At 39.2% G+C, this 9,688-nt stretch overlaps 1 long non-coding RNA gene across 1 annotated transcript in view; it reads left to right on the plus strand.

Moving 5' to 3' along the window:
• LOC125465941 (uncharacterized) overlaps window positions 1-4,392 on the plus strand; it is a 54,249-nt gene extending 49,857 nt beyond the window's left edge. Inside the window, exon 4 of the long non-coding RNA XR_007250335.1 lies at window positions 482-4,392. This is a non-coding gene — a long non-coding RNA (uncharacterized LOC125465941). The remainder of the gene's footprint in view (window positions 1-481) is intronic.
• Window positions 4,393-9,688: the final 5,296 nt, after the last annotated feature.

Consider the following 9,688-nt stretch of genomic DNA (forward strand, 5'->3'; position numbering starts at 1 on the left):
CTGCTTGGCCTGCTGTGTTCATCCAGCGTCACACTTTCTTATCTCAGCTCTAAAGGTTGTGTTTTGTGAATTCATAGAATATGAGGTCCAAAAGTACTCGTCGACCACAATCTGCCTGGATTCACTTTATGTGGCTGTGCGCAGCTTTTGCCTGTAAATGGAGAACATAGAGAGTGTTAACAAATACCTAAGAATGCAAAACATGTTTTCATGCTACAATCAACTCCTTCCAAAAGCAAACTGCAAATTAATTAACCTGGTGTTTCTGCTCATAGTACTATAAGTTGAAATGCATTGCAAAATGTGTTTCTATACTTCACTGTAATTAAATCTTGTATCTCCTATTTTATGAAAGCATACTGCAAAAAAGATCTTTAAGAAGAAACACTTGCATTTATATTGTGCTTTCATGACACATCTTCTACCTTGTTTTGAAGAAGGGTCACCGAGTACTAATGTTAACTCTGACGTCTCTCCACAGGTACTGCCAGACCTGTTGAAATTTGCCAGCAATTTCTATTTTTATGACAAGACATCTCTCTGGTAGCCACTGATGTACTTTTGAAGTATAGACACCATTGCTTTGTAGCCGATTTGCATGCATAAATATCAATGTGATCATGAGTAGATAATTCCTCTTTGTGACATTGATTAACAGATCAATTCTGGTCAGAATACCGGAGATAAATCCCCTTCTTTCTTTGAAACAATACAATGGGATCAATGTATCCACCTGAAGGCAGACTGGGGTCTCAGAATTTAAGGGCTGTGGCTATTGACACCACATTCATATGCATGCATCAATGCACTCATGTTAGGCTTTGCTTAAATTTGTGAATCACATTAAAATCATTTGGTTTTGAACCCGGTGCAGCATAGAGGGTGAAGTTAACCACCCCTCCCACCAGGCCTCCTTCCCACACCCCTGCCCTGGGTTGCTTTCCAGGTCCCCCCCACCCCACAAGCCTCTTACCCACTCCCTTGGTGTGGGCAAACCCTTGGGCTGCGTTGTTCAGAGGGACATTGGTCCCTAACCTTTCTCTCTGCTTGAACTTTCCCACTGATACTCATGGCCATTGACTGAAAACTGGTAAATCACCAAGACGTGAGATTCTACAGCCCAGAATATTAAAGACGGTGGCAATGGAAAGAGTGGATGCATTGGTTGTCATGTTCCAAAATTCTTTCGATTCTGAAACAGTCCAGCAGACTAGAGGGTCACAAATATAATCTCACTGTTCAAAAAAGGAGAAGGGGAGAAAAGTGGAAATTACAGCCGATTACCCTAACATCAATTGTCGGGGAAGTGCTGGAGTCTACTGTAAAGAGTGTGGTAATAGGACACTTAGAAAATACAAAATTTAAGAAAAATGAAAGAACTGTAGATGCTGGAAATCAGAAACAAAAACAGAAATTTGACCTGAAACATTAATGATTTCTCTCCACAGATGCTGCCTGATCGGCTGAGTTTTTCCAGCAATTTATGTTTTTGACTTAGAAAATACAAATGTATTAAACAAAGTCAACATTGATTAAAGAAAGGGCAATCATGTTAGAAAAACCAACTGGTGTTTTTCGAGGACATAACTAGTAGGATAGATGAGCAACAACCATTGATTGTGCTGTATTTGGATGTTCAGAAGGCTTTTGATAAAATCCAACATAAGAGGTCACTGTGAAAAACCAAAAAACCTGAGACTAGTGGTAATATGGACTGAGAATTAGTTAGGAGACCAGAAAATGAAAGTAGAAATAAATGGGTCATTTTTGGAATGGAGGGTGGTGACCACTGATGTACCATTGGGATCAATGCTTAGGCCTCAGCTTTTCTCAATATATGTCAATGATCTGGATGAGAGAATCAAATGTAATATTTCCAAGTTCGCTGATGATGCAAAATTAGATGGGATTGAGAGTAGTGATGATGTTGTGAGGGGCTTAAGGGTAGTTTAGACAAGGTGAGTGAGTGGCCGAAATAGTGTGATGTCAATAATGGTGAAGTTGCCCACTTTAGTTGGAAAAACAGATTGACACAGCATTACTTAAATTGTAATAGTTTGAGAAATAGTGATTTACAAAGGGATCTGGAATCCAGTACACTGAAAGCAAGCATGGTACGTGCAGCAAGTATGTTTGTCTTAATAGCAAGAGGATTTGAGTAAGGAGCAAGAACATCATACTGCAGCTATATAGGGCATTCGTGAGACCACACCTGCAATGTTGTGTGATGTGGGTAAATTGTCTTCACCTAAGATAGACTTGCCATGAGGAGGTGCAGCAAAGCATCACCAGATGATTCATGGGATGCCAGATTTGTTCTTTGAAGAGTGTTTGGACCAATCAGGCCTATATTCCCTGGAGATTAGAAGAATGAGACCTCATTGAGATGGCTGGGCTAGACAGGTTGGATGCAAAGGTGGTGTTTTCCCTGCCAGGGTTCCAAAACAAGGGGTCATGGTCTCAGGCTACATGGAAGGCCATTCCAGTCGGAGTTGAGGAGAAATTTATTCACTCAGAGGGTGCTGATGTGTGGAATTCTCTTTTGGGCCAAGTCAGTGAATATTAAAAAGAGAAACATTTCCATAAGCTACAGGAGTCAAGGGGGATGGAGAGAGCACAGAAGTGTGGCATTGAGAGAGAGAGAGGCTCAGACATATTGAATGAGCTTGATGGGAAAAATGACCTACTTCTGTGCTTTTCCCCAATATTTTCTAGATGTGTCTTCCTGGAGAATACATTTCAACAGTCAGATGGAGTTTCATTGTAACAATAAAGCACAATCCTTGAAACAACATGATTGAAAATACATGCCTTGTATTTCTGGCCTTGCCTTGGCAGAGACACAAAAGTAGTGGTGCCCAAGTATTGTGCCCCTTGTGGCCAGCTCACTCACATTGAATATTCAGATTGGGTATGAACCAGAAGGGCAGACTATTGCTTGGGCCCAAATATCATGATGTACTGTTCAACATTGTTACCATTGTCTGTTAGTCTTCAATAGAAAATAATGGGCAGTTTGAAGAAAATAAACATGAGTCAAAACAAACTGAACTCACTGTCAGCCATTTTTAGGCAGGAGACTGCTCAGAGCCATTCAGACCATGTAAAAAGATGGATAAACAATGAGTCAGAATGGACGGAAAGCCAGAAAGAATTTCACTGAGACACAGAACAGTTAGAGAAATGGATTAACTGTAGGATGTTAATTTTATTAAGTTATTCAAATAAATTACCAGAACAGATTAATATCTCTTTTATAACATCTGAAGCACAAAGCAGAGAATGAACCATCATCCTACGTAGCATCTTCCATCAACACTTTTGCAACTGGAGAATTCTACAGAATTGGGCATATCACAGATGTTAAACTCATTCTTCCATTAATAGAAACTTGAGAACTTTCTTCAGAGACAGTATCAATTATAAATATAAGCTCTTTCTGGATGTGTAATGAAACATGACAGGTGTGATACACAGTGAGAATCCCAACATCTGTAATAAGGAAAACCTAGAGAAAATGAATACCATGACCAACTTCACTGGGAGTTTCTCTAATGCAAAACTTTCAGCCACGAAAATTCTCTGAACAGGTGAGATGAGATGTCAGGCTAGATTTTGCTTTGACCTGACAGACTCGGTCAGGCCAGAGCCAGCTAAGATGGGAACTATGTTTAAAGATACCTGCACCTGCCAGGGGCAGACATGGTCACCTCATCAGCCCTTCCTTTTATTTCTGCTTCATTCCAGGCTGGCACTGGCCTCATCTATAATATGGGCCAAAGTACAACCCATGCATATACAGACCATGTAACAGTGATTGAAACATAATCACATTTTTTTTTCCTGAAAATATGTCCACAAGAAGATCCTCAAAGTGGACTATAATGGTATCTTTAAAAATGCATTCAATAAAATAGCACACATTAGGCATGTAAGCAAAACTGACATCCATGGCATAAAAGATGTATTAAATAGCCAATTGTGCATCCAAACTGCTAAGGAATAGAAAAAGTTGTGAATGCCAGGCTTTGGTCTGGAGAAGAGTATACAATGGAGGTCTCTGAAAACATCACAGTTTTGATTTTATTCATGACTTAAATTCAACAGAATGGGGCACAATTTTGAAAACTGCAGATGACAAGAAACTTGAAAGGAGAGGCTATACATGTCTAACAGCTTCAGGATTCTGGAGCACCCTTATGATGATATCACAGAGCTGCACATCACTGAGCATAAAAGAGCAGAATGGGTAAAGCTATACCAAACTACATGACACTAGCCATGATTCCACACTCTAAAATCAGAGAGTTTTGAGAGCACACTGAATAAATGAAGAAAGCAAATTAGTCTTTGCCTAATGTAACTATAAGAACAGAGCCTAGTCTATGATCAGTGCGTACAATAATATTTAGTATTAGAGTATAATAAATAATGTTGCTTTGAAATCTAAGCTTCAAGACAGTTCTTGACTTTGCCTTCTCTTTGACTGTTCGGTCTTGAACTCAAATCCATTGTGTAGCACCAAAACACATGATAAATGCTGGTGACAATGACAGTAATCGCTGCCTAAAAAGTTGTGGCAGCAGGGAAGATCAAGAAATATACTGGGTCCCACCTTGAGAAGGGAAAAATTTTTTTAAAATTCTGGCAAAAAAATCATTGGCACAGCCTCAAGGCCATCTGGAAGACAGAAGCCTCTTCAAATACAGAGGAATTAAAAATGTACAGCCCACTTGAAAAGAAGCCTTGCTATTCCCTAGGTCGTCACAAGAAGTTAAAAAAAATTAAATTACACAGAATTCCCCAATTTATCTGTCTTTTAGACCCAGGTCGACAGAAAGTATGGATCAGATTTCTGCACTGAACCAGGATGCCTATTTATTAAAAATTAATAAACTCTACCAACAGTTAAACAATTACAAATTACTCATAAAAATTCTAACTGACTTATAAAACTCCTCCTATAAAAATAGACACAGAAAGACAAGAGACAATGAGAACCTGTGTGTTTTGGGAGGAGAAAGACTGCGAATGCAGTTCAGTGTCCCTGTCCACAGTGCTGGCTGAGATGATCCTTTTGCTGATCAGAACATTTTCTGGATCTTCCATCTCCAGATACTTTAACTTGTTTGCAGTCGGAACAGGGTGACTGGTTAGCACGTGTAAGGATTCTGACTTATTAAAAGTCACTGCTTATGGCAACTGACAAGCAATCTATCTTCAAGGTTAAGATGCTTCTTTTACCGCACAGCAGAAATATAGTTCCTTCTTTTCTAGCGGTCCGGCGGTTTCTGCTGAAACATTCATATCCCAAACTGTTCTGCTGCTACCTGGGAGCCAATGATATAGGCAATCAAAGAACCCTTGTCATCGATAACTAGTCACTAAACCCCAGACCAATCAGCTTCCTGATGTTGTATCTCCACTCATACACAGCCCTTTGGCTTTAGCGCATCTGTAACAAGTCTTTCACTACTGCTCAAACCAGCAGCTGTGTAAACACTTATAATGAGTTTCAGGTGGCTGCTTTTAAAAGGTGCAGCAATCCTTCAATAATTTTTGGGTTTTCTTCCCCCCAACAGTTGTTATCCCAATTCAGACCACAAGTAAAAATACAGAAAAATTAAAAATGTACTTTTTTTTTGATATTGCTGAATAGAAAAATCTTCCAGAGAAATCAGAAGAACAACACTAAGTGAACAATAGACTTTAAGGTCAATAATAGGGAAATCAAACTTTTAAAGAAGCAGTGATAGTAGTAAATGCACAATACCAGTGAAAGGGGAATAAATCTGAAAAAGAGTACTGAAAAGAGGCAGACTACCAGATACTCAAGAGCAGATTTAATCTTTTGAAAAACGGAAGAGTGCATATTCTTTCCTCCATGCGGCTGGGAGTCAGGTAAAAATTGTGTGATTGCAAATCAGGCACACACTTTATTGGAATCACGGGAAGCAAAGCAAAACCACACTGAAACCAAATTAAGGACTATCTGTACTGAATCTCTTTAAACCAAAAGAGAATCTAACTCGATAACGAATCAGTGCAAACAGTGGTTGGATACAGAATCCAGAAAATTGTTTCAGATGTATTATGCAGGAAAAAAAAATCAGAATGCATACATTCTATGATCATATTGACTACTTACAACACAAACTATCTGACAAGAGGAGGCAGACCTCTCAGGTCAACTCACTTCTGAAGGACAGTCATATGGGACTTGAAACATAAACTCTGTTTCTCTCTCTAGGGAAAATGCCAGACTGGTTGAGTTTCTCCACATTCTCTGTGAATGTTTCACATTACCAGCACCTACAGTATTTTGCTTTAATTCAGGCCATCTGATGTAATTTGACAGATGTCATCAACAAAACTGGTTACCCAATCAAATTTCAGATAAATACAGGTGCCAGCGTCACAACTATCTCAAATGATTAGTAGATGAACGTTTCCAATTGATTTAAAGATATGTGCAGCCAGGGGTACAGTACCTACAATTAAAGAGATGTTGCATATCATACGGATGCTGTGGGTCTCAGGATAAGGAAACAGCCATTTTGAAATGTTTTCACACAGTGGGTAATAAAGCTGTGGAATTCTATAGATGGTTGAGGATATTCAATTACTGATGATTTTTTGGACTCTGAGGGAATCAAGAAATGTGGAGAGTGACTAGCAATCTACCGAGGCCTTATTAAATGGTGGGATAGATTTGAGAGGCCTGATCCATAACCCTGCTTCTATTTCTTACATACTTATGTAACCTAATGCTCTTGCTACAAAGATGCATCTGAAACATCTGTGGGATGCATGCCAGTCTAAAGACGTAGGTTTGTGCCTGGAAATGGAAATGTGTGAGAAAAGCAACAATTATTTCTCCACTATCCGTACAAATGACAAGCAAACACTAACCATCTCTATGGCTTCAGCGCTTAAGTGGCCAAGTTGCCCTTAACCTGGCTCCCCATTTGGTATGCAGCCACCCATCAAGAAAATCCTGTTTAGGCACTGTGAAACACCGTTGTTCCCAAATACCTAATTATCCAGTACTATTTAATTGTTAGCATTGTCAAATATACTAATTTGCACAGGTAAATATCTGAATACATGACAGTGTTGTGGGTCTTATATGAACTTTCTTAACCAGATGCATAAGCTTTCAAGAAGACGATGACAAAATAAAATAAACCAAATCAGTGACTTGATGCTAATTTATTCCAGACTTAAAATTGAATTGAATCCAGGAAAACAAATCATGTGGTTTTAATTTGAATTCACTCCTAATTCCCTCCATTCATAGAGTGTTACATAATCTAAATGTGCAGTCAATCATTCTAAACACAGATTCTGAGTGGAAATGGGTTCATTGTTTTCTATTCAGAACTTTCCTTGCACAGTTTGGTTACTTGCCTTTGATTTGGTCATGCGATGAAAAATGTGTTCTTCAAATACGCCAATTCTCAATGAAAACTTTAGTTTTAAATAATCGTGTGTCAACACCAATTAAAGAATCTGCATGTTGGCAGAGGCGTGAAGTGGAAGTGCTGGAGCTATGATCAGGACAAGTGTATGTGTGATTTGCAGAAACACAGTGCCTGCTATTTAAGCAGCTGTAAAAGTGAGTTACCAACTTGAAGTAGCTTGAAACGTGCACTGGAATTTAATCATGCAAGTTGCTTTAAATCAATCTAGTCCTGGAAGTGCATGTAGATTTGATCTGCAAAAAGGGAAATAATTGGGATTTCGGGGTTGGTTAAGATACAAAGCTGTTTCAGAGAAACAAACAATGCTGCCTCATTAATTTCCCTATTTAACACAAAGTCTTTCATATTCTTCGGCACTGTGAAGTAGTGGATGGTTGGAGATAAAGCTCAGCAGGGGGCCAGGAACAGAATGGGCAAGCAGAGGGAGGGCTCCAAAAAGAACTCAAATTGGTGGGTACAGCTGAGTAATAGAAGGAAGGGAAGGGAAAAGATATGTGGAGCGAGGAAACAGCATGGGGAGGGTCAGGGAGGAGGAGCTGTACAGTGGGAAGGGTGTGTCAGTGGGGAGGGGAAAAAAGGAAACATGATAAGGAGTGGTAACAACCAGGAAGCAGAGTACAGAGGAGGAAGTAAACCAGATAGCAAAGAATGGGGAGAAGGGAATGGAGTAAACAGCACGGCAAGAAACATCTGCTGTTATAAGTTTCTGTTTTGCAAACTATGTAACTTCATTCAAATGTTGACATGTGATTCTCCTTTTTAAAAGCTGTGCAGAAAATTTTCTGTTAATTGTCTTTCAGATATTATCCTACTTATCAAAAACATTCAATACACAACAGCAGTCTGAAAAATTTATTACATCATTTTTAAATTACTTTATTCATAGGGTACTTTTACTTGATGGACATGCCTGTACATTCACTCACCAGTAAACTCCAATTCTTGCTGTTTTGTCAGTAACAGGAGGTTCTGCAGTGTTTTCCACCAAGATATTTGGGAAAGTGAGGTAACCCTTGTACCACGGAGCTAAGATTGCACGGGGTGCGCTCCACCCCGTATTTCTATAATAACTGTTTGCTGCTGGCTCCATTCCTTCTACACCTGTAGGTGCTGGTGAAATGGTTGTGGGACTTTCATTAGAAACAACTTCTTCATGGGTGTACGCACTAATACTGGATTTCTGTACTGATTATAAGCAGGAAGGCAGACCAAATGGTACCATGTAATAGGAGCTTCCACTACTCTAGAGTAAATCATTCATAGCTTCCATGCTTGTTCATATGTAATGAAGCCCAGAATAGGTGCTGAATCTAGGACCTTGTTGTTCAGATGTGAAAAAATTGCCAACTGAGCCAAAGCTGACAATACATTTGATAATCTGAAATCATCTTATTTTCAATGCTTAGCCCTGGAGGTTTAGTCCCTGATATCTTAAGCAAAAGCCAAACATCTCCAGCTTTTCAGAGAGTACCAAGGTCCTCCTCAACTACTATTTCAAGCTCCCCAATCATTCCTTCTGATCTACAGTTAGTCTAACTAGCTAAACACTGATGGGTGTTGTGAGAGAGAGATACATTGATGGAGATGGCACGAGGAGCTAGAAGATGCCTGAGACATAATTTATACTTGACAAAAAATGACTACTTCATCCTGAAACTCTTGTAGCTAAACTGCTGCAGCAATCTTTTTTTTCCCCTCTGCTCTTCCTGCAAATCTGAGATTTATTGAACATGGTACACCTTCCAATTTGCAGCACAAGAGATCACAGCTCAACACTGGCAGTAGTGACTTGTAATACTGGTTTCTACCAGCAACTTTAATGATCTTGCTCTCAATTATGCAATACTTCATTGTACTATAAACCTGTGCTTGACATTTCAGAGTCTAGGTGAATCAGTGACAATGCATTAGGTATAAAAAATGTCACAATTTTCGAATTAACCTTTATTCAGGCAGTCTACTTAGTTTTCATAACTAAGTATTTACCTCTCCACAAAGATGCATAGAGGTGATGTCATCATACCTTCTGAATTTCATCATTTCCACCTTTGCAGAGTACATATACAGCAGGTGTGTTCGTTGGTCTCAGGTGATCAATGCAGAAGGGCCTTTTCTAAAAGGGTCTTTACTTGAGTTTTATACAAATTTCTCTGTTATCAATGGGATCCACTCGGAACACTGCACTAGTTGGAATTTTGAACAGC

This window comes from Stegostoma tigrinum, chromosome 30 (genome assembly GCF_030684315.1).
Source record: "Stegostoma tigrinum isolate sSteTig4 chromosome 30, sSteTig4.hap1, whole genome shotgun sequence".
NCBI classification, from domain to species: Eukaryota; Metazoa; Chordata; class Chondrichthyes; order Orectolobiformes; family Stegostomatidae; genus Stegostoma; species Stegostoma tigrinum.